The following is a 24,078-nucleotide window of genomic DNA, read 5'->3' on the forward strand; positions in this document are numbered from 1 at the left end:
GTGCTAGTGACCTCTCCCCTGTCCGCTGATGAAATCATTGTGTCATCAGCATTTGCTACAGAAACCACACCTGGTTAATCAATAATCAGAAGGAACGTCTTGCTGGATCATTGAAATTGCTTCCTTAACAACGTTTCTTTAAGGGACATGTCATTCTATTACTAATGTATAAATAAGGGGGAAAAGCTTGAGATAATTGGACTCTTTTTGAGGACTCTTTTTGAACTCTCCCTCTGGATACATCTTGCGGACCCCACCCACAGATGGAAGATTTGGCCACCAGAAGCCTGCCGCTGTGTCACTCGAGAGCCACACTCAGCTTTGGTAATTATCAAGGGTTGGGGGTGTTTTACTAACCTGTTGCGGACGTGTGTAAGTGCTTGACACTAAGTAAAGTTTAGCTTTAAGTGAAAGCACTTGTGTGGTCCTGTGTGTGCCAGCCATCTATCTGTTGGACGGCCGTGTCTCCCCTGTATTTCCTGACACCTCCTCGCACAGAGTAAAAGTTACCAAGAGCTTTGGGTTGAAAGAACCCTGGGGAACAAAGTGTCTTTGTCTGGCCTAGAGGATAGTGGAAAGTCCCATCACTAACTGAGCCGGTCCATTGTCACGGGCATACATGTGCTAGCATAATAGTAGACATTGATCTGGGGAGCTAGGACTGTGCTTTGCTGACAATACACCTGACCAAGCGACTTCACATCTTGATGGATCTTGTGGTCACTGGGTGGATCGCTCAAGGTCTGCTGGTCCGGCTGTGTGCGCAGAGCTGGGACGGCACACAGGGAGAACACACACATGCAGCTGAACATCTGACACCACCAACCAGAGCCACCAGGACGGACTGGGGCAACTGCCCCAAGCTCCATGCCTTGGGGGACCTTGGTTAGCAGCAGGCCTGGTACCAGCAAAAGCAAGCAACCCAGCCCCAGCCAACCCCGCTCCACTCTGCCCTGGTGGCTCCCGGGGTTGCTCGAGGAGGGGGTGAAAGCCGGAAACAGGTGGGGCAGGGGCTTGGACCAATGAGTGGAATGGGAGTGGGGAGGGGGCGGAGTAGGGGCAGGAAGAGGTGGGGTGGGGCCTTGTGGAAGGGGTGGAGTGGGGTAAGGTCTGCCACCAACCATCCTCTGCTACCAAGTTGTCACAGACTTACAGGACTCATGCTCTCTCCTGACTCCCCGTGGTCCTTGGGAGGAAGCCCCTTCAGTGTGATAGCCCTTCTTGAGGGTCCATTCTCTTTCGGGGTGTCATGTTATTAATGTGAACTGGGACTGTATAGATTTTTGTTGCAATGGAGGAGCAGGGAGTAGGTGAGTTCCCAACCTTCCCAGGGGTGGTGGTGTCAGTCTTCAGCCCTGGGATGGCAGGATCCAGCTGTGGGGTTTGAGGCTCTAACTCCAGGTCCCAGGGTCCATCCCTGGGCCCTGTCCCATGGGCTTTGGGCTCTGTCTCCTGGCCATGCAGCGGTGGGCTCTGGCCCTGACCCCTGGCCATGCAGCAGTAGGCTCCAGTCCCAGTTCATCCCCTCCACCCATGGCTCCCACTAGCTCCCCAAGGCCCCCATCCAGTCCCCCTATTGCCCCTGGCCCCCACTGCCTCCCTACTCACCTCCCCATCCAGGGCTTAATTTGTACCTTGGACCGCCAGCGTGAGTAAGTCTCCTGGGAAAAAGGATAGGTATACGTTTGTCCCTTTTCATAGCAGATTTAGGAGCTAACTGGGAGCCTATCAAAAGCTCAGGGGCCAACTCTGTGGATGCTCCTGGGCTGGAAAACCCATGGGAAAAAATAGTGGGTGCTGAGCACCCACCAACCACAGCTGTTTGGTGGCTCGGGGAGCTGTGTAGAGGATGACAGAGCACAGCAATTGGCGGGGGAGGGAACCTTTGGGGAAGAGAGAAGGGCAAGGTCAGGGCCTCAGTGGAGGGGGAAGGCGGAGGCAAGGGATGGGTCTCAGGAGGGGGCAAGAAGGAGTGGAGTGGGGCCAGGATAGGCAGAGCTGGGGTGGAGCATTCCCTAGGGAAAAATAAAAGTCTGCGCCTATGGTGGAAAGAGCTACTGACATACAGGGATCACTTTGCACAGCAGCAGACTCATTCGCCAGCAGGACTAAAAAAGCAAAAGTAACAACAACAAAGACAGGAACGTTCAAAGCCTCTTATTTGTGTTTCTATTCCGTACACGTCCAGGAAAGAATAGAGAGAACTGAACATTATTTTTATTATTGAGTCTGCAAACCCCCTAAATAAACTAATGACAATGATTTCGACATGGATCTGTGCATATTTCTTTGTTTCTCCTAAAGTTAATTCAGTATTTTAGGATTTAGGAAGAATTCTCTGAGCAGCGCCAGTGCACTCTTTGCAGCCGCCCCACCTCGGAGGCGAACGCATCTCAGCTGTGGGTAAGTGATTAAGATCTGCAGCCCGTACAATATGATAAGAGGCACAAACTGCTAGGGTTAAAATATTGTTTTGTAACTGGAGACAGCAGTAACTTTGTCGCCCTTTTCTGAATCTTTTCCAATTTCAGTTTGAGGTAGGGCCACCAGAACTGCACGCAGTATTCAAGATGTGGGTGTACCATGGATTTATATAGAGGCAACATGATATTTTCTGTCTTATTATCTTTCCTTTTCTTAATGATTCCCAACATTCTTGGTGGACGCTGCACACTGAGTGGGTGTTTTCAGAGAACTATCCATAGTGACTCTCAGATATCTTCCTTGAGTGGTAAAAGCTAATTTATACCCCATCACTTTATATGTCTAGTTGGGATTATGTTTCCCAATGTGCACAACTTTGCATTTATTAACATTGAATTTCATCTGCCATTGTGTTACCCAGTCACTCCATTTTGAGATCCCTTTGTAGCTCTTTGCAGTCAGCTTTGAACTTAACTCTCTTGAGTAGTTTTGTATCATCTGCAAATTTTTCCACCTCACTGTTTACCCCTTTTTCCGGATCATGTATGAATATGTTGAACAGCTCTGGTCCCAGTGCAGACCCCTGGGGGACACAGCTATTTACCTCTCTCCACTGTGAAAATTAGCCTTTTATTCCTATCCTTTGTTCACTGTCTTTTAACCAGTCACTGATTCAGGAGAGGATCTTCCCACTTATCCCATGCAGCTCACTTTGCTTAAGAGTCCTTTGGGAGGAACCCTGTCAAAGGCTTTCTGAAAATCTAAGTATATGGACTGGGTCACCCTTGTCCACATGCTGTTGACTCCCTCCAAAAATTCTAGTAGTTTAGTGAACCATGATTTCCTTTTACAAAAACCATATTGAGTCTTCCCCAACAAATCTCTGCATCTGATCATTCTGTTCTTTGCTATACTTTCACTTTACTATAATTTCAACTAGTTTGCCTGTCACTGAAGTTAGGCTTATTGGCCTTCAACTGCCGGGATCACCTCTGGAACCTTTTTTAAAAATTAGTGTCACATTCGCTATCCTCCAGTCATCTGGTACAAAAGCTGATTTAAATGAGTTAGTAGTTCTGCAATTTCACATTTGAGTTCCATCAGAGGTCTTCTCCAGCTTCCTTATGAGAATGTCATGTGGGACTGTGTCAAAAGCCTTGCTGAAGTCCAGGTATGTTATGTCCACCGCTTTCCCCCAGCCACCAGCCAGTTACCTCGTCAAAGAAGGAAATCAAGGTGGTTTGGCAGGATTTGTTCTTGGTAAATCCATGCTGGTGATCACCCCTTCGGCGACACAAATTGAAGGTTTTATACATTGCTCTAGGAGCTTTCCAGGTGTCGAGGTCAGGATCACTGGTCTATAGTTCCCTGGCTCCTCCTTTTCCCCTTTTAAAGATGGCCACTCTGTTAGCTCTTCCCCTGTCTTCTGGGACCTCTCCTGGCATCCATGAGTTTGCAAATATTATTGCCAGTGGCGCCAAGATTTCATCCACTAATTCCTTCAGCCCCCTGGGTTGAACGGCTTCGTGCCCCACTGCTCTGAATTCATTCAAGTTGGTCGGAACATCTCTGACGTGTTCTTTACTTATCACAATCTGCAGCCTTCCCCTTTGCTGTCCATGGTAACGTCACTGGTTCCCCGCTCACATGTTGGTTTTTGTGGGAAGACTGAAGCAAAGCAGGCACTGAGCAGTGCTACCTTCCGACCTTCTTCTGTCACCAGTTTGGGATTTTCTGGCTGCTCTCATGATTTTAAGAGAAAATCTCAGGGTTTTTTTTTGCCAATTTAAGGATTTTTTTAGCCCATGATCTCTTAGGACCGTCTGGTGATTTGGGGCTTTCTGTGTGTGTGGGGAGGGGAGGTGACTATGCTGCCAGCAGCCCCAGATCAGCCCCCTGCAGAGCCCAGCAGCATTGATGGCCCCCCCCGTCAGATCTCTGCCCCAAACAGCCTCTGCTCTCACACTTCTCACCCCCCCCATATGTCTCTAGGTCTGTCCCAGCCAGAAGCCCCAGACATGGGCAGAGCCCTGCTGCCACAGCAGGATGCCGGGGAAAGGGAGCTCCCGGCTCAGGGCCCTTCATGGATACCAGGAGATCCTGCAATGCTGAGGGTCCTGATCCTCGCCCTGCTCTGGAAGGATAAGTAAGCAGCACTTGCAGTCCCAGTGCAGGGGGAAGGGCAGAACCTGCGCTAAGCGGGGGCAGGTCTGTCCCAGGATTTAGAAGGGAGACTGGGCAGAGGGGGAGGGGAGTTCAGTGCCCCAGTGTTGTGCTAGGGGGGCGCTGAGTGACAGGGAGTGGGGGCAGGGCTCGACGTAGGGAGGGATGGAAACTAAAGAGTGAGTTTTGGTCAGGGACCCAGGGCTGGGCTCGTATGGGGCTGCAGGTCAGGAGTGAGGGGCACTGGCAGAGCTGTGAGGGGAGCTCAGGGTTGGTCTCTGCTCTCTATGGGTCCCACTTTGATCCTTCCCCGTCCTCTGCAGGGTCCCTGGCCCAACAGCCTGGATTTACCCTGACAGTGCCACAGTCGGTGTCGGTGCAGGAAGGTCTCTGCGTTCTCATCCCCTGCACCTTCACATACCCAGCCTCATACGACACCGACAATTCCTGGGCCCGGCTCTACAGATACTGGTACAAGGATCAGGCCAATGTGGGCTCTGATCCACCCGTGGCCAGCACTGACCCCAGCCGGGGGGTGTCGCAGGAGACCCAGGGCTGGTTCCAGCTGGCGGAGAATCCAGCGTGCGGCGACTGCTCCCTGCAAATCAGCGATGCCCGACAGACGGATATGGCGAGATATTTCCTTAGAGTCGAGGGAGACTTTAGCATCAATTACTGCTCCAGTACTGATGGCACTGACCTTACGCTCACGATCTCCATGCCAGGTAAGTCACCAATGATCGGCCCCACTGAGCCAGCCGGTCCCCACCCTGGGGCCAGATCGGAGCTGCACCCCCAGACGGGAAAGGCCCCGTGTCCCCGAGTGATTCTCTCCCCTCTCCCCGTGTCTCAGGGCTGATGGAGGAGCCAGAGATCCAGATCTCGCCAGCGCGGGGGCTGCCAGGGACACTGCTGGCTGGGGATCCGGTGACTGTGACCTCCACGGCCCCTGGGTGCTACTCTGGGCCCCCTCCCCAAGTCACCTGGAAGGGGCCGTTCAGTGACACAACCTGAGACGTCTCAGCTCCGCTGGGGAATGGCACCTGGGCCCACAGCTCCGTGCTCAGCTTCATGCCCGGCCCGGGGGACCACAGCAAAGAGCTCATCTGTACCATCACCTACAGGCCACCATGGGGACCTTCCACCAGCAGAACTGTCTGGCTCCATGTCGGCTGTTAGTGACCACCCCAGGCCCTCCATGCCGGCCCCCAGCCCCCTCTGCTGGGATCCCCACCCCTGGGCTCCCTAGCCCTGCCCTCCAGCCCCTCCCCCATCTCTGCCCTGTGCTGGGATCCCCACCGCCCACCATGCACCCTCAGCCATTTCTACTCCAGGCCCTTTCACCCCACACCGTGCAGCCGCTTCTCCCTTGGGATCTTCACCCCTTCCTGCCCCCCTCGGCTATGGCTCCCCCTCCCATCCACACCCCCAGGTCCTTCTCTTCTGGGATCCTCTCTGCCTCCAACCTGCTCCGCCCCCAGAATCCTCCTGTGCTGGGATACACACCCCCATTCCAGTCGCTCCTTGCTGGGATTCACCCCCTCACACCAGCCGCCCCAGTTCCCCCTGAGATCCCCCCAGGCTGTCCCACCGCGTCTCCTCTCCCGCTCCCCTTTCTGCTGGGATAGGTGGATGCTCTATATGGGGCAGAGTGTTAACGGGACCCAGTCGCTGTCCGGCACTAAACGCGCTCCAGGCTCGGTGCCCAGAGACCTCGGCCCGCCCTGCCCCAGGGAAACCCCCGTTAAATGGCCTGTGACCTTCGTGGTGCAGATCCAGGGCAGAGCGGAAATCAGTGGCCGCCTTTGCGAAGTGAAGGATCAAATCAGGCATCACTGGAAGAACGGCCCTTGTTCCCTCAGCCCGAGGGAGATTTAGAAGGAACCTGCCCCCCAGTCTCCCGCCCCCGTGTCTGAGCCCAGGCCCCAGCCTGACCACGAACATCTACACAGACCTCAGAGAAACATCTGCACTGCAATCAGAGACCTGCAGCCTGAGCCCTGCGAGCCCGACCCAGCGGACCCAGGCTCTGAGCCTTGGCACCGTGGGGCTTTGAGGGCAGCTTGGATGGACCCTGCTAGGCCTGGCCAGCCGGTACCAGCATCCGGCTGTTCTGGGTGTTGCTTTTCGCTGCCCCTCTGGGCAAAGATAGGCTGCAAAATACCCAGGCCTGGCCGGCCAAGCCAGGGGCAAAAGGAGAGGGCTGGGGAGAGACTAACCGAGGAGGGAAGTCAAAGGACCCCCAAGGGGGGTATCTGACATCCCTGGTGGTGGCTGGGTCTGGGGTGGGGGTGGGATCAGGATTATTTAGACCCCTGGCTCTCTCCCGCCCTGGGGAGAACATGTTTCAGGAGCAGGACGCTGAATGCCCAGGTGCCTGGGAGATGGTGGCACTGGTGACACTTGCTCCAGGACCTAGGCTGAAGCAGCACGGCCCCTTGTTAGTGCCTCTGCCAATTAGGCCAAATTTTGACCCCTCGGTTTTGGTCCCTAGGGTTTCCATTTCCCATGGTTCTGGTTCCCCGGCATGGCCCTAACCCGGTCCCTGGTTTCCATCGGGCTCCTCTTGGGTGGGGTTCAGTTGGGTCTGTCACTTCCCTTCCCTGCCTACGGGTCTTGTATCACTTCAGGGACTTTCCCGTCCCCCAGCTGAGCTCACAGCGAGGGGCCATGTCTAGGCTCAGTGATCACTGGTGATCCCCCTCTGGTGCTGCCCAGGCCCCCCAGCATCACCGGGACCCTGACCAGGAACGGACGCCCCGGTGAGAGGCTGCGCTGCGAGCCCCGGGAATCAGCGAGCGCCTCCTAGTCACGCTCTGCCACGCTTAGGGCCAGGGGCCAGGCTCAGCCGGGCCAGGCTGGTCTGTGCCCAGAGCGGGGAGCCGAAGGAAGCTACTGGGCTGTAGGGAGGGTGGTGGGGGGAGAGGGCCCAGTTCTCTCTGTCTCCAGACCCCAGGGCGGTGTTAAGGGGGTGCTAGGCAGCGGGGATGAGATGGGTTAGGGAGCGATCGCTGTGAGGGAGACCTGCTGCCATGGAAAGGCACCGAGACTGTGCACCCACCCCAGAGGGGCCACATCTCAGCGCCAGGTGAGGGGTCCCTGTATAAACAGCCCCCATGTCCCACCCAGTGGTGGCTGCGTCTCAGCTCCTCCGTGGGGGATCTCTGGGGGGACCAAACCCGCCTGCTCGTCTTCCAGTGCCAGATGTGTGGGGAGCTGAGGGCGACGTCGTGTCTCTGGAGACACAGAAGGGCGACTCCCTGAGCCTGAGCTGTGAGGCTGGGAGCAGAGCCAAGACAACCCTGAGCTGGGCCAGGCTGAACAGGTCCCTGAGCTCTGGCCAGGGAGGGGCCGGGAGCCTGGAGCTGCTAAATCTCAGCAGGGGGGACACTGGGGAGTATCGGGGCTGGTGAAGAATTCCTATGGGTCGGCCAGCCGGGCCCTGCATGTGCACATGTGGTGTAAGGCTCTAGGGGCACCATGGCAGACAGAGGCGTGTGCTGGGCTGCAGGGAACAGCGTGGGTGGGGATCCATGGGGGGTACTGGGCTGCGTGGAGGGGCAGGGGTTCATTGGGGGGTGCTGGGCTGTGGATCAGGGGGTCAGTGGGGGGCTCTCTCCAATCTAATACGTTGCCTTGGGTATTTCAGTTCCAGTGAGGACTCTGCAAATCTCCAGAGCTAACAGGAGCAACCCCCAGTTATTCCAAGGTATCGCTAGGGGGTGGGGAGTGGGGCACGGGGCCTTTCCCCTCTAGTCTGGGCAGGGACTGGCGGGCTCAGGGTGCGAGTGGCTCTGTGTTATTTCTAGTCCCAGATCCCAGCACCCTGGTGGTGAACGGGTCACAGCTCTCGGCCCGGGAGGGCGACTCTCTTCGGTTCCTCTGCTCCGTCACCAGCAGCTCCCCCGCTGTGCTGGGCTGGGTGAGGGGGGGCCGAGCCTTTGAGGGCACCTGCCCCACGGAGGAGAATCAGCTGTGGCTGGAGCTGCCCAACGTGACGGCCGAGGACGGGGGGCTGTACAGGTGCTGGGCCCAGGGAGAGGAGAGCTCTGCCCAGGGGATGTTCCAGCTGCTCGTCAAGTATGAGTGGGATTAACCCCTGGGATGCTGACCCTGGAGAGTAGCAGTGTTAATCCGTGGGACTCCTCACCACTGAGTACTAGCAGGTGTCACAGGTGCCTGGCCCCTTTAAACAGAGACAGAGCCAATGCCCCTGTGCCATAGTTAATTAGCTGCTTCAGGGGCAGCCCCCAGGGGGGCAGCTGAGGATTGAACGGACTCCTGGGCCGTCTACAAGGGCCATGAGCACCCAGGCTGAAGGCGGAGAAGCTAGTGGGTTGGTATGAAGTGCAGATGGCCAAGGATGGGGCCAGATCAGCTCCCAGGGGCTGGCTGAAAAGACGTCTCAGAGCAAACAATGCACGGGACTCCCTGCCTGCAGATATCAGCTGATTAATCTATGGGACTCCATGTCCCTGGGTATTAGTAGAGTTAATCCACAGGACTCCCTGCCACTAGATGTGAATGGGGTTAACCTGTGGTATTCCCTGCCCCTGGGTTTCTCTTTCTAACTATTAATTTGTCGCTGTGTCTCCTGCTCTCCCCAGACAGCCCCCGGCCGGGGACTGGGCTGAACTCGTCTTGTCAGCACCAGGGGCCCAGCATCAGCTGCAGCTGCTCCCTGCGCTCCCAGCCTCCACCCCAGCTCCAATGGCAAGTGGATGGGGAGCCCCTGGCTGGGAACGGCTCATGGGGGGCCCTGCAGGTCAGCTCGTGGGCCCAGGGGGACGAGGTCATCAGTAACCTCAACTGGACGGGGAGCGGGGAAGGGGGCCCTCGGATCTTCTGCCTCGGCTCCAACCCACACGGGAGCTACACCGCCCTGCACTTTGACTTCAGCCCCCCACAGAGAGGTGAGACACTCGGACTCCTGGGTTCTGTCCCCAGCCCTGGAAGAAGAATGGGGTCTTGGAGTTGGGAGCTAGGACTCCTGGGTTCTGTCCCCAGACTGGGGAGGGGAGTCAGGGGCTGGGAACCAGGACTCCTGGGTTCTCTCCCAGCTGTGCCCCGTGCTGTGTGTTTTCGCAGGTGCAGAGGAGCCTGGCAAGCTGCTGGGCATTGGGGTGGCCTGTGGGCTGGGGGTCACCATCAGCTTCTTCCTTCTCAGGCTCTGTGTGATCAAGTGAGTCTGAAGCCTCCCCTGCTGAGATCCTGCTGAGATCCCCTGCCATCTCCCCCCCAAGCTTCCCTCCAGTGAGATCTCCCCCAACCCCTCTCCCTGGCCTATCCCAGTCCCCTGCGCTCTAGACTCTCTTACTGGGCTGCCACCTTCCTCCCTCCGCACGGGGCTAGTCTAGCCCCGCCACGGTCTCATGAGTCCATCCTGATCGGTCTCCCCACAGGCTGCGGGGCCAGGAGCCGGCGCCGCCCAGCACTGAGGCCGGGGAGATGGCTAACAGGAGTCAGGCCGAGCACACTGCCGAAAACACCAGCTTGATCTACAGTAACGTTCCCACCATCCCCATGGTATGTACCTGGGGGGAGCAGGGGACCAAGCCCATCTGCCCTTCCCTCCCATCTCTGCCCCCCTCCATTTCTTCTCTTCCCTCTCCCCGCTTTCCTACCCCCTTAATGAATGCAGGACTATAAGCCAGGCTTTCACCAGGGCACCCAACCCCCCCATGCATGCCCGGTGCAGGAAATGCACCCCTGCCACCAGTCTGGGCTCTCCGAACTGTGTGGGATCAGCTCCTGCATGCAGAAAATGCACCTCATCCCTCGAGTCTCGCTCAGAGGGGAGGACATGCAGCGAATGCATTGATGTGCTTTCACAAAGTGCACAGGACTAGATTGGGGCTGGAATGCTGCCAATCCCTGGGCATCTCCTGGATGCACCAACTGGGCAAAAAATGCATTTCTGGAGCTGCCTGCTGTGGCATCAGGTGCTTGTCATCAGACAGTACATGCAGGGTGCTCTGTGTCTGTTGCACCCTTCAGAAAATGCAATGAATGCATCAGCATGGGCTGTGCAACCACAAGATGCATGGGATCAAATCATGCATGCACAGTGCATAAAATGCACACAACCCCATGTATCTTGCTAATGGATGGCCGGTGCAGGCAATGCAGAGAACGCATTAAGTTAAACAGTGCTGCCCCAAGATGCATGGGAGCAGTTCTTGCATGCTCGGAGCATGAAATCCAGTCAATACATTTCCTGAACCTGTTCTGTGATTAATTGCATGAGATGAAATCCTGTATGTGTTGTGTATGAAATGCACATATCCCGTGCTAATGCATGTCCTGTGCAGCTGAGGCAGTGAATGCATTAACCGAGCTGGTGCTGGCATGGGAATGGCTCATGTGTGCAGGGAGTGTGAAACACCCATCCCCTGTCTCTTGCTGGTGCACACCCGATGCAGGAAATGCATTTGCAGGGAGGGTGGGGGAAATGAGGCCTGGGGCAGCCCATGCAATCAGCTCAGCAGGGTGGATGCAAGTCTCTGCCTAGTGTGTCTGCCTTGCTTCTCACTCAGGACCACAAGACTCCAGCCGCCCACCAGACCAAAGGCATCCAGGATGGGGCTGCAGCAGCACAGGCCCCACTAGGCCCCAGGGAGCCAGATGAGCAGTATTACGCCTCCATCAACTTCTCCAAGCTGCAGCGCACAGGGGGGAGCCTCCGGAGACCCACACCACAGAATATTCTGAGGTCCGGCAGAAATAGCCCCCTCGTGCCATGGGCCCAGGCTGGGCATCTCCGGCCCATCCAGTGCTGTTGGACGGTCACAGCAAGGTGGGAGGAGGGCAAAGGGTTGGCCCAAGGCTGGACCCAGGATGTGGGAAACTTGGGTGCAACTCCCTGCTCTGCCCCGGACTCAGGGTGGAGTCAACTAGGCCTTGGAGATGCTGGAGCGCTGCATCATGGTGAGGTATCCCAGAGTCCCCTGCAGCCGGGTCCCAAAGCCTGCCCCCTCCTAAACCCTGCTGCCCCTGGAGGAAAGAGCCTCTCACCCCTCAGCCCCAGAGAGTCTCTCTTCTACCCTGCATGAGCCCTCACCCACTCGTTTCACAGATGGGCAGGATGGTCACGCTCAGGAGCAGCAGCTGGTGGGAGTGGAGGGATGGGCTTGTGTCTAAGGTGCTGGTTGGTTACTCAGGCTTCCTGGGTTCTACTCCCTGCTCCACTGAATCTGCTGTAGGTGAGGCTGAGCCAGCTGCTGCATCTATCTGGCTTCACTGTCCTCACTTTGAAAATTGAAATGATGATAAAAATATAAACTCTTAGTGGCAGGGACTGTTTCTCACTGTGTTTGTGCAAATCCTGGCAAAAGGGGACCCTGATCTCAGGTGGGGCAGGAAGTGTCTCTCACTGTGTCTGGGTAGCACCTGGCACAACAGGGCCCTGGTCTCTGTCAAGGTCAATCAGTGCCATGTGATTACAACTTCTTAGTAATAATGTTCTATTGAAGGTAACGTTCACCCTAAAGCCAAAAGCATCCGACTGTAAAATCCCCTATTTACAAACTGTTACTTGAAATAGATTTTCATGTGTCATTTTTTGTTACTGCCACTTTTTAAACAAAGGGCCAGTAACAACTATGACTTATTTGTGTCCAGTAAAGAATCAGTTTTCACGTCTGCCTTTCCCCTGGGAAGGGCCTGATTGCAGCTGGTTTCTGGGCAGTGCCCGGCATTATACAGCCCTGATCTCAGCTGGGGCAAGGGACTGTCTTGGGGCAGTGCCCGGCACAACGGGGCTCTGAGTTCAGCCAGAGTTTCAAAAGCACTAATGCAATACAAATAACATGGACACATAGGGCCTTCCCAGTCCTCTGGCCTGATTTTCACACTGTTGCTAAAGGCAGTGGCAGAGATGTAACATCCATCACCATCTGTGAGGAGTTTCACTTGGCACCGCATGAACTTTTGATTAAAAAACTAGAAGGATTCTAAATTACCATGACCCAGATTCAAAACTGGCTAACTGCTAGATCTCCAGAGGTAACTGTCACCAGGGAATCAGCAGCAAGCGCGTGTTTCCAGGGGGATCCCTCAGGGAACTGTCCTTGGCCCAATGCTTGTTAATACCTTTTTCTATGACCTCGAAGACAACATAAAATCAGCCCTGATCAAGTTTGCAGATGACACACAGATGGGGGGAGTGGCAGATAATGAGGAGGCCATGTTACTGCTGCAGAGCACTCCAGGTCGCTTGCTAAACTGGGCACAAGCAAACAATCTCAACATGTACATCTAGGAACACAGGGTGCCAGTCGGACTCACAGGACGCGGGACGCTGTCCCGGGCAGCAGGGACCCTGACAACAATTCGGGGCTGAGTAGCTGAACATGAGCTCCTGGTGCGATGCTGCGGCCGTCCTGGGTACATCAACAGTGGGCTCTGGAGTCAGAGCGGGGAGGTGATTTTCCCTCTGGATCTGACCCTGGTACGAGGGCCGGCTCCAGGCACCAGCCGAGCAAGTTCGTGCTTGGGGTGGCAGATTCTACGGGGCGGCTTCTGCCCAATCCTAGGGTGGCACAGCAGGTTTTTGGTTTTTTTTAATTCCCTGATCTGGCCGCCCTCTAGGGTGTGGGGGAGGGGAGTACCCTGCAGCAAACTTGGCAGGGCAGCCCACGTCCTTCCCTTCCAGCCGACCGGAGCGGTGCAGAGCCCTCCCAGCAGGCGATGCAGCCGTCGGGGCCAAGCTCTGGCCACCCCTCTTCTCTCTCTTCCCCCTGCTCCCTCCCCCTTCCCCTCCGCTAGACCGGGCGTGCACTCTGCCACACGGGGAGTGCCCCCTACACCCTGGCTCCGGCCGCCCTGTAGGGTTTTTTTGTTTTGCTTTTTTTCCCCTGCTTTGCTGTCTACGCCATTCCCTCACCTCCCCCTTTGCCACTCCAGCCACGCCGTGTTTTTGTTTTGGTTTTTTTCCCCCCTGATTTGCTGCTTTGGCCGCACCCCCCCGTTTTTTTTTTTTTGCTTGGGCGGAGAAAAGCCAGAGCCGGTCCTGCCTGGTGTGACCGCTGCTGGGATCCTGTGTCCAGTTCTGGTGCCTGCAGTTCCAGAAGGACATTGACCCGTCAGGGAGGGGTCAGAGGGGAGGCAGGAGACTGATGAAATGTTTAGAACAGGGGTCGGCAACCTACGGCACGTGAGCCGATTTTAAGCCGCACAGAGCTGCCTGCTGCGGTCCCGGCCCCCAGCCCCACTCAGCTGTCCTGCCCACCGCTCTCCCCTGCGAGGGCAGGAGGCAGAAGTTTGGTCCTGCGGCAGCCAAGCTTCCTCCTCCCCTGCTTCTTCCCCCAGCCTGGTGCTTTCCTGCCCGCCCCCTCTCCGTCCCTGCACCGATCAGCTGATGGCCCTAGCCAGGGAGAGGGGGGAAGAGAGGCAGCGTGTGCACAGCTCCGTAGAGGAGACGGCGAGAGGTAGGGACGGGACCTCGGGGAAGGGGGTGGAACAGGGCACATCCCTTCCAGCCCTCTGCCATGAACCGCTCAGGGCAGGGGGCTGGGAGCACCCCTACGGGTCGAGCACCCCAGCCCTCTGCCCTGACCCCCTCCACACCCGCCTTCTGCCCTGCAGCCCCCACACGCCCCAGCCCTCTGCCCTGCACCCCCGTGGCCCCAGCCCTCTGCCCTGACCCCCCCCACACTCAGCCTTCTGCCCTGCATCCCCCACACGCCCCAGCCCTCTGCCTTGCACCCCCGCTGCCCCATCCGTCTACCCTGAACCCCCTCCACACCCAGCCTTCTGCCCTGCATCCCCCACACGCCCCAGCCCTCTGCCCTGATCCCCCCCACACTCAGCCCTCTGCCCTGCATCCCCCACACCCCCCAGCCCTCTGCCCTGACCCCCCCACCACACTCAGCCTTCTGCCCTGCAGCCTCCATATCCCCAGCCCTCTGCCCTGACTCTTGAACCCCCCCCCCACACCCAGTGAGTCCCACCCCCTCTGCATGCAAACCATTGAAAAAACAGAACTAAAAACCCTGTTTCGTCACACAGAGCGGGCCAGGGTCTGTCTGGGGGGTGAGACTTGGGAGGGCCGGCCGTCGGGGCGGCTCCCAATGCCCCTAGGGGGAGCTGCGTTTCTTTTGGTCATAGGTTTTTCCCAGACACTTCTGCAGCTCAGCACTGGTCGAGCGAGTCCTGTGTAAACAGCCTCTGCAGCCCACTGCAGATTCAGCTGCTTCTCAGCTCTTAAATCGAAGGCTGGAGTCAGCAACCTCTGGAATTCAGCTGCCTTTCCTGAGACCCGCTGACCCAGCTCTCATCACTAGGGAATCCTCAGTGAGCCGGGACCTGGGACGCGTTTGAGAGACAGAAAGCAAATGTCTGCACTCAATGGCCCAGTTCTGATCTGCTGACGTTTTCCCTTCTAAGAGATCCCAGAGGGGAAATACCCGTGTCCCATGCCCCCTCCCCACAGCCAGTCCCCCCGTGGTGGGGTCAGAAGCCGACTGTCCTTGGGAGCTGCCTGTGTCCATGACAATCTCTCTCCTTGCGTCGATGGCACCGAGATCTCCGGGCAGTGGAGCCAGGTTGTGCAAGATGTTCTAGGGATGTGTTTCTCAAATGCGGCTTTTCCTGTGGCCAGAGTCTTCTGGGTGGTTATGGGGGGAGGGGGGGCAAAGTAGAGGCCCCTCCCCCAGGCCCGCTGGCAGGGGTTTAGTCCTGCCCCCTGCAGATACACAAACACTGGCAGAGCCAGTGAGTTCCCCAGGGGTGGTGGGGTCAGGCTTCAGCCCTGTGGTGGTGATGTCCAGCCGGGGGATTTCGGGATCCATCCCTGGGCCTGGGGTCCGTCTCTGGGCTCTGTCTCCTGGCCGCCCAGAGGCGGGCACTGTCCCTGGTCCCTGGCCATGCAGCAGTAGGCTTTGGCCCTGGGTTCACTCACTCAATCACTCATGGCCCCCACTGCTTCCCCAAGCCCTGCATCCATTCCCCCATCATCCCTGGCCCCCACTGCCTCACTACCCACCTCCCCAGGCAGGGCTTAAATTTTCCCCTGAAAATTTAGCCGGGCTGAGTAAGGCTGCGGGAAAAGGGATACGTGTATGTTTGTCCCTTTTCACAACAGACTTAGGAGCTAGCTGGGATGCCTCAAAAAGCTCAGGGACTGACTCTGTGGGTGCTCCCAGGCTGGAAAACCCATGGGAAAAATAGTGGATGCTGAGCACCCACCAACCACAGCTGTTTGGCATCACCCCGATCAGCTGTTTGGTGGCTCAGAAAGGGGTTTTGGGGATGGTGGAGAGCAGCAAGTGGCGGGGGAGGGGGCCCCAGGGGAAGGGGGTGGAGTGAGGGCAGGACCTTGGGGGCAGGAAGAGGTGGAGCGAGGGCAGGGCCTCAGGGGAGGGGGCAAAAAGGGGTGGAGTGGGGCAGGGCCTCGGGCGGAGCCGGGGTGGAGCATTCCCTGGGAAAAAATAAAAGTCTGCACCTATGGTGGAAAGAGCTATTGACATACAGGGATCACTTTGCACAGCAGCAGACTCGTTCGCCAGAGGGACTAAAAAAGCAAAAGTAACAGCAACAAAAGACTGGAATGTTCAAAGCCCCTTATTTGTGTTCCTATTCTGTACAGGTCCAGGAAAGAATAGAGAGAACTGAACATTATTTTTATTATTGAGTCTGCAAAACCCCTCTACAAAAATAAATGACAATGATTTCAACATGGTTCTGTGCATAGTCTTTTGGTTAATTCAGTATTTTAGGAAAAAGTCTCCAAGCGGTCGCCAGCCATAGTCGGTGGTCGCACTCTGAAGCCACCAAAAAATGTGTCGTGAGACCCCCTGTTCTAGGTCCAGATTCAGGCACTGCCTTCCCCTTCCAGGTGTCTGTTCAAGCCTCAGCTGCCCCCCTTAGGGCTGCCCTCGAAGCAGCTAATTAACTATGGCACTGGGGGGGGGTGGCTCTGACTCCATTTAAAGGGGCCAAGCACTTGTGATACCTGTTAGTACTCAGTGGCGAGGAGTCCCACGGATTAACACTTCTACTGTCCAGTATCAGTGTCTCAGGGGTTAACCCAACTCACACCTGGTGGCAGGGAGTCCCGCAGATGAACCCCACTCACGTTTGCGGAGCAGCTGGAACTTTCCCTGGGACATTCCACCATAGACTCCTGCCCCGCTCCCTGCAGCACAGCATCACCTATGGATGCCCTGCCCGACCCCCTGCAGAACAGCACTCCCCACTGAGGCCCCACCCTGCTCCCTGTGGCACAGCACCCCCTAGAGCCTTACACTGCATGTGCACACGCAGGGCCCGTCTGACCGACCCGTAGGAATTCTTGGCCCAGCACCGATACTTCCCAGCGTCCCCTATCCTGAGATTGAACAGCTCCAGGCCCCCAGACCCACCCTGACCGGAGCTGCCCCAACAACCCCTCCTACACCCTTTGTCTATGTTCCTGGGCAAATCGGTCACCTGGGGCCCCTCTCTTCCATCCTTTGTTCCTGAACTGACCAGAACTAGCTGCCTTACAGGGCCCTCTCTCCTCCATTCTTTGTCCTCCTACAGGCTGTCAGGGTTCCCTCCCTACTCTGAATTCTGGGGTACAGATGTGAGGACAAGTATGAAAGACCCCTAAAGCTTATTTTTATCAACTTAGGTTAAGAACTTCCCCAAAGCACAAATCATTTCCTTGTCCTTGGACGGTATTGCTGCCACCACCAAGTGATTTAGACAAAAAAAATCAGGAAAAGGGTCACTTGGAGTCCCTTGTTCCCCAAAATATTCCACCCAAATCCCTTCACCCCTATCCTGGGGAGGCTTGAGAATAATATACTAACCAATTAGTTACAGTGTGAGCACAGACCAAACCCCTTGGTTTTTAGGACACTGAAAATCAATCAGGTTCTTAAAAAAAAATTTATTTAAAGAAAAAGTAAAAAAAATCACACCTACAAAAAATCAGGATGGAAGGTAACTTTACAGGGTAATAGAAAGATTTAAACGCAGAGGATTCCTCTCTGGGCTCAGCTTCAAAGTTACTAAAAACAGGAATAAAACTCCCTCTTAGCATAGGGAAAATTCACAAACTAAAACAAAAGATAATCTAAGGCATTCCTTGCCCTTACTTACAATTTTTGTAATCTTAGATGCTCATTTCAAGTATGTTTTCAGGAGAAGGTTTTCCTACCTGGTCTCTCTCGCGCTCTCTCTGTGTGTCCAGAGAGCACAAACAAAACCTCTGCCCCTCACTCCACATCTGAAAGTATCTTCTTTCCTAATTGGTCCTTTTGGTCAGGTGCCAACGAGTTTATTTGAGCTTCTTAACCCCTTACAGGTAAGGATTCAGTACAGCTGCTCAGGTGGGATTTTATGCTACCTTTAGCTGTGTGTTGAACAGGGACAGAACCAGCTGGCTCCCTCGATGGGATGATCCTCTTGGTCACTGGCTGCTAAGATCCTCAGTGTCCATGCTGGTGTCCAGGGTCCAGGCTGCTATGTGACATCACACTTGGCCCTCTGCAACCACTAACCCCCTCTCCCATCGCCTTGTTACACACGCGGCACACAGGAAAATGGAGGTACGCACCATATTAATGCAAAACACTAACAAAATCCCCCACTTCATTGTATCTGTCTCCCACTTTGAGTCTGAACTCAGCAGGGTCACTTCAGCCAGTGACCCAGGGAGGTTCAGGTACCTCTCTCCCAGACAAAGCCTCAGCTATAACATTTGTACTCCCATTTCCATGTCGCACCTCCATCTCATAATCCTGGAGGCTCAGACTCCATCTCAGGAGCTTGGCGTTGGGCCCCTTTCATTTGGTGTATCCTGTCGGGGTGAGTGGTCAGTGTACACAGTAAAGTGGCACCCAAATAGTTATACCTGCAGCTTAAGGGCCCACCCCACAGCCAGGCATTGCTTCTCTGTGACTGCAGAGTTCTGCTCCGTGGCAGCAAGTGCTGGGAGGGAGGAGGGAGGAATGTGGCACGATCGGGAAAGAGGCGGGGCGAGGGCGGGGATTTAGTTTGATAGCATCCTATCTGTCAAGAAATCACTCGTCAATAGCTGTGGTTGTGAAATCCTCATTTCTTCATTGATTTGTCATTCTGGTTCCCACTTCCCTATTGTGTATCTGTCTGGTCTCTCTCTGGTTCTTTAATTGTTCCTGTATGTTGCATAATTAATTTTGCTGGGTGTAAATTAATTAAGGTGGTGGGGTAGGATTGGTTAGAGTTTTGTTACACTGTGTTAGGACTGGTTAGTAAAATTTTAGTATTATGATTGGCTAAGATACAGTTAAAAGGGCTCAAATTTCACTATATAAACTGGAAGTTCTTTGGATATCAACTCCAGGACACAGCCCCAAGATCAGAGCTACCAGACCTCAACTCTCTGCCAATGACACTGGGCAGAAACTGGAGTCCCCCAGATGGACCTGATCCTGACTAGCCATCAAGAAAAGTTCATCTGGCTTATTGAGAGTGGTGAGCACTGTGTGTGGGGGTGGGATAACTCAGTGGTTTGAGCACTGGCCTGCTAAACCCAGCATTGTGAGTTCAGCCCTTGGTGGGGGCATCTAGGAATCTGAGGCAAAAATCTGCCTAGGAATTGATCCTGCCTTGAGCAGGGGGTTGGACTAGATACCTCCTGAGGTCCCTTCCAACCCTGATATTCTATGTTTATTCTATGTGTAGTGTGTGCAGTCTGTTTTGGGTGATTGTTAATAAATAGAGGTTATGTAGGATATTACTGTGTAAGGCTCTTTCACTGGTAAAAAGTCCTGCAAACCTGCAGGGTTCTGCCCGAGGCCTAGGAAGAGAGTAAGGTGGGTGCCCTACATTGTAAGGTGACGCCTTGAGCCCTAGGAACACAGTAAGGGCAAGTGCCCTTGAGTGTGTGAGTAACAGAGAATTTTGTGCAGGTAACAATTTGGTGGCAAATGCCTGGGAAGCCTAAGGTATTTTGGACTGAACTGACAGAGTCTAAGCCAGTAAATAATAGCTGAGTACCTGTGCCTGCTGTCAGGATGGGTCACTACCTGTCTGGCAGAGTGATACCGCCCCCCCCCCCACCAGAGCAACAGGAGAGAAAAGGAATAGAGAAAAGGGACCAGGAGGGGTGGGGGCTAGCTGAGGAGCCCCTCCTCCCTTGCTAAATGGTTACTGAGTTAAAGTCTGTGCCCCCAGGAAGGGGCGGTTCCATGAGGAAAGCAGGATCAGGCCCAGACAAGCAGGCAGGCAACAGAGAAAACAGGTTGGGAGTCCTGAGCTCATAGTGGCAGGAGTAAGGGGAGGAGTAAGTAAGTACAGATCCCTGGGACAATACTAGGAAGGGTGATATCTGGGCTGATGGAGGTGTCAGTTTGGGAGATAAGCAAGTGATTTATGGAAAGAGAGTGAGACGTTAACTCTGCAGAGTCTGGAGGGAATTAAGCAGCTGAACATTGTAAAAAAAATTTGTAAGTGTTATAGAAAGATAATTTTTGGTTTCTTTCCAACCATTCTGAAGGGGAAATGCGCCCTTTTCCAAAGGAAGGTCTGTAAATAAGCCAGGCAAAGAGACAATCTGATTTAAGTCATTTGACTAGGAACAATTTAGTCAAATTCGCTAAAAGAACATAAGGGGTTTCTATTGGAACATAACTACCCCCAAATATATACAAATGCAATCTGTGTACAGCTGTGTAAAAAAGTAGTGTAAGGGGATGTTAAGCAAAAGAGTGTGTGTGTATCTGTATGCATGTGTGTGTGTAAATATATTGTGTAAATATATGGAGTGTTTAGGACCTAAACCAACACTTCTGGTTTGTAAAACTCTGTTTTGTGGGTTTAAGATTAACTTGTTTGTTTTGTTTTTCAATAATACCACTAAATATCCATTTGACTCTTTCATTCAAAGTTGCAAAACTGACAGACACTGTTTGTCAGACACAGGTAATTGGTGTTGTTTGGGTTTGATTTTGAGCATTTAACCCTTAAGGTACCTCAATGCTTTATAAAGTTCAATATCTTTTTAAAGACCACAGTGGTGGCTGCAGCAGGGCAGTCAAATCCAGGAGAAAGAGGAAAGATTCTGGATTCATTTTCTGGTAACAAAATAGAAGGTAGGAGCTGTAGTAATATAATAAGAAATATTTTTTTTAAAGACAGCGCCCCTCTAGAGCAACAGCAGGGGTGAGGTGCACAAAATATGCAATATTCAGAACACTGAGACTTAAGGTGGCTCTGAGTAATCAGACTGTCACTTTGATAAGGGTACATGAAAAGTCTGTGAGCACAAAAGAAACAGTTACACCATATGTAAAAATTGATATGGCTAATATAATGTTCTAGAAGTTAAACTATGGAAGGAAGGTGCATTTTCCCCAGTACATGTGCAGTGTATATTGTAGAAGGGGTAAAAGAAATGGAAACAAAATATGCTTCTTAATTAAATCTGGTGGAAGCTGACTGTGTCTCTTTTAAGATAGAGTCTCTGAGCTGCTGATAGCTTTGGATCCAAAAGCAAGTCAGAAACCTCTGTGTTAATGCAAATTACCTAACTCATAGAGGAAGGAGAGTACTGTAGCCGGACATGGTCCCCACAGGTCCTGCTGCACGTGCCTCCCTTTTTCCTCTTCCAAATGCAGTCTGGGTCTGTGTAGGTTTCCTGTTTTACCGGTTACCTTGCTCTTAAAGTGTGATTTGCACAGTTTCCTATCTGAACCACAAATAGCAGAAGTCCTAGCTGATGTGAGGTGCTTGCTTAAAGCTATATCACCAATTGTATTTGTACTTATGAATATGTAATCAATATGTTAGGAGTGACTGAGACAGTATGAGTGTAAGAAACCAGTCGCAAGGCTTGAACCGAAATATTACCATGTAAGGGTAATCCAGGTGTATAGGGGACAATATATAAACCTCCGGCAGTAGCAGCCAACAGAGAGATGTAACCCATGACAGCAAGAACTCGGGACTGGACTGGAAGCAGTGGAGCCCTCCTGCAGATCTGAAGGGACTCCAGGGATTCTCATCACTTAGTGGTTTTGATCTCTGGGCAGCTGGAGCCTGCTCACCTCCAGACACCTAAGATTAAAAACAACATCTGCGCCTGCAGTCTGCCAGTAGAACAAATGCAACGTGTGTATGAGTATAATTGTGCAGATAAGGGAAGCAAGTAATAAATCAAGCCCCAATACTACTTGAGTTCCACCTTCGTTTGTGATTATTTCTAGGCTGGTTTTAAGGACGAGTAGCCAGAACTGCCCATAAATGGCAGCACAAAGGAGCCTCAGATAAGGACAGACCTGGTCAGCAAACAAACTACCTGAAACCTAAAGGCTCAAATTCTGACCCTCGAGAGGAAGGAGAAAAAGAAAAGGAGTCAAACCTAAGAATAAGAAAGGGACAGATTAACCCTAAGTAGAAAAAAATATTCTTTTTTCTGCGTCTGTGCAGTGCTGAAATTTGAAGACAGGTACAAAAGGGGTCTGCTTATATGCATGACACCCCTACCTTTTAGCTCACCAAAACGCCAAGGATATAATTAATGATATAACAAGATACCTTGAATAGATTTGATGCTGATGTTAGTAGTATACTGCTCGATAGCATTCATCACCATGCATTTTTGACAGGTTGCCACGCCCCATTTAGGGCTTATGTCCTGCCTTCCCAACCTGTTTCTGTTGGCACCGAAGTTTGGCGCTGTCAGTCATTTTGAAAATGTGTGTGTGTTTGACTAGGGGAAGTGTTGTGTGTGTTTTGCTTGGGTACATGCAGAGAGAAAGGTTGAAAGAAGAGAGTGAGAGTGTAAAGATGAAAAAAGAAAGTTTGGGCAAGATTTAGAGAAAAAAGGAAAGAAAAGTTATTGGATGTGATTGAGTAAGGAGAGAGGTTGGTAAAGGAAGGTTATTCAAGAAGAGAAAGATAGAACTTAAAGAAAAAGGAAATATTTGTTTGTAAAGGGTTAGTTTAAGAAAAAAAGTTATATAATATTAAAAATTTGGTTTTAAGAGAATCCATATAGCCAAAAAAGGGAATTTACTAAGGCCAACCTGTTTAGTAAGCCCATGGCTAAAAACTGTAAAGGGAGGCTAAGAAGAAACACAATTAAACTATTTACTATCTGGGTAGGTTAAGAAAAAAGCCTTTAAAACATTAAATAATATTAAAAACAATAAAAGTGGGTTTAAAATGGAATTTTCAAAGGCAGAGCCTGTTTGGTAAGCACATGGTAAAAAAGTGAATAAAAATGCATTTAAATTATTCAATACCAGTGTAGATTAAGAAAGAAGAGAGGTTAAAAGAAAGACAGCACATGATAGAATCAAAATGAGAGAGAATAAGAAAGAGAGAAGCAGGCAAAGTCTGTTTAGTGAGCACATGGTAGAAAAGTATTTAGTATCAGGGTAGGTTAAGAAAAAAGAGAGGTTAAAAGGAAGAATAGGGCAAGAAAAGGGAAAGGAGAGTCCCTTTGCAAAGGGCAAAGATAGACAGCACATGGTTGAGACAGAGAGAGAGAGAGAGAGAGAAAAGATGTGAGAGAGAATTCTCACCTTTTAAGTCTTTCTGTAGAATGATGCATCTTCCCTGGTTCATAATAAACTTTTTAAAAAATTAATGCTTCAAATAGGCCTCACTGCATACAGAACAGCATTTTAAAAGATCATGTTATGTTACAGTTCAGTCAATTATGTATATTCATGGTAAAAAATATTTATATAACGAAACACTGCATGTTTAGCAAGTGTTAAAAGTATGGGGGGAAAGTCAAGGGGTGAGGGTAGTATTCAGATAGGCTATCTCTGAGCTTCATGCAGTCACAAAGCAGTGGTTTTTGTCTTTTACAATCAGTAAATGGAATATAACACTTGTTATAACTTTCATAAAGTATCTTTCAATGCAATCTCGCCATTTTTAATACTTTAACAGAGTTTAAGAAGTCTGAGTAAAAAAACAAGCAAACTGGAGGAGTGACCCCTAGAGCCTTGCTAAGGTAGACTATAGTGCATGAAGCACTGGCTAGCCTAATTAGTCTTATCTGTTTTTAAAATGTAAAGAAAGCTCCAGCTCCATCTATGGACCCAAAACACACACAGGAGCTTGTACCTGTGTCTCAGCACACGGGCTGTAAACATTTAAAAACAAAGACATTCTAATAAAAAATAATAAATTCTTTTATTTTCTTAGGACTCTAGAATTGATTCAGGAAAATGAATTATATGATGCTGTTGTAGAACAAACTCTGATGGTCTGATCCAAAGATGGTGGTGGTAAGTCTGAGAGGGTCTGAACCAGGGAAGTTGCCTCATTCTACAGAAAGACTTAAAAGGTGAGAATTCTCTCTCACACCTTTTTTTTTCTCTCTCTCTCTCGTTGACTCAATCATGTGCTATCTTTTTTTGTCCTGTTCTTTCTTTTCACCTCTCTTCTTTCTTAACCTACACTGATATTGAATATTTTAAATGCATTTTTATTCACTTTTTTACCCTGTGCTTACCAAACAGGCTCTGTCTTTGTAAATTCCCTTTTTTAAACATAGTTTTTAAT

The 24,078-nt window shown here is 52.3% G+C and overlaps 1 pseudogene; it reads left to right on the forward strand.

Annotated features, from left to right (window-relative positions):
• Positions 1–4,209: 4,209 nt before the first annotated feature.
• LOC127038234 (sialic acid-binding Ig-like lectin 10) lies at positions 4,210–11,406 on the forward strand (annotated as a pseudogene).
• The last annotated feature ends 12,672 nt before the right edge of the window (positions 11,407–24,078 follow it).

The sequence above is a fragment of the Gopherus flavomarginatus genome, chromosome 20, assembly GCF_025201925.1.
Source record: "Gopherus flavomarginatus isolate rGopFla2 chromosome 20, rGopFla2.mat.asm, whole genome shotgun sequence".
Classification (NCBI taxonomy): Eukaryota; Metazoa; Chordata; order Testudines; family Testudinidae; genus Gopherus; species Gopherus flavomarginatus.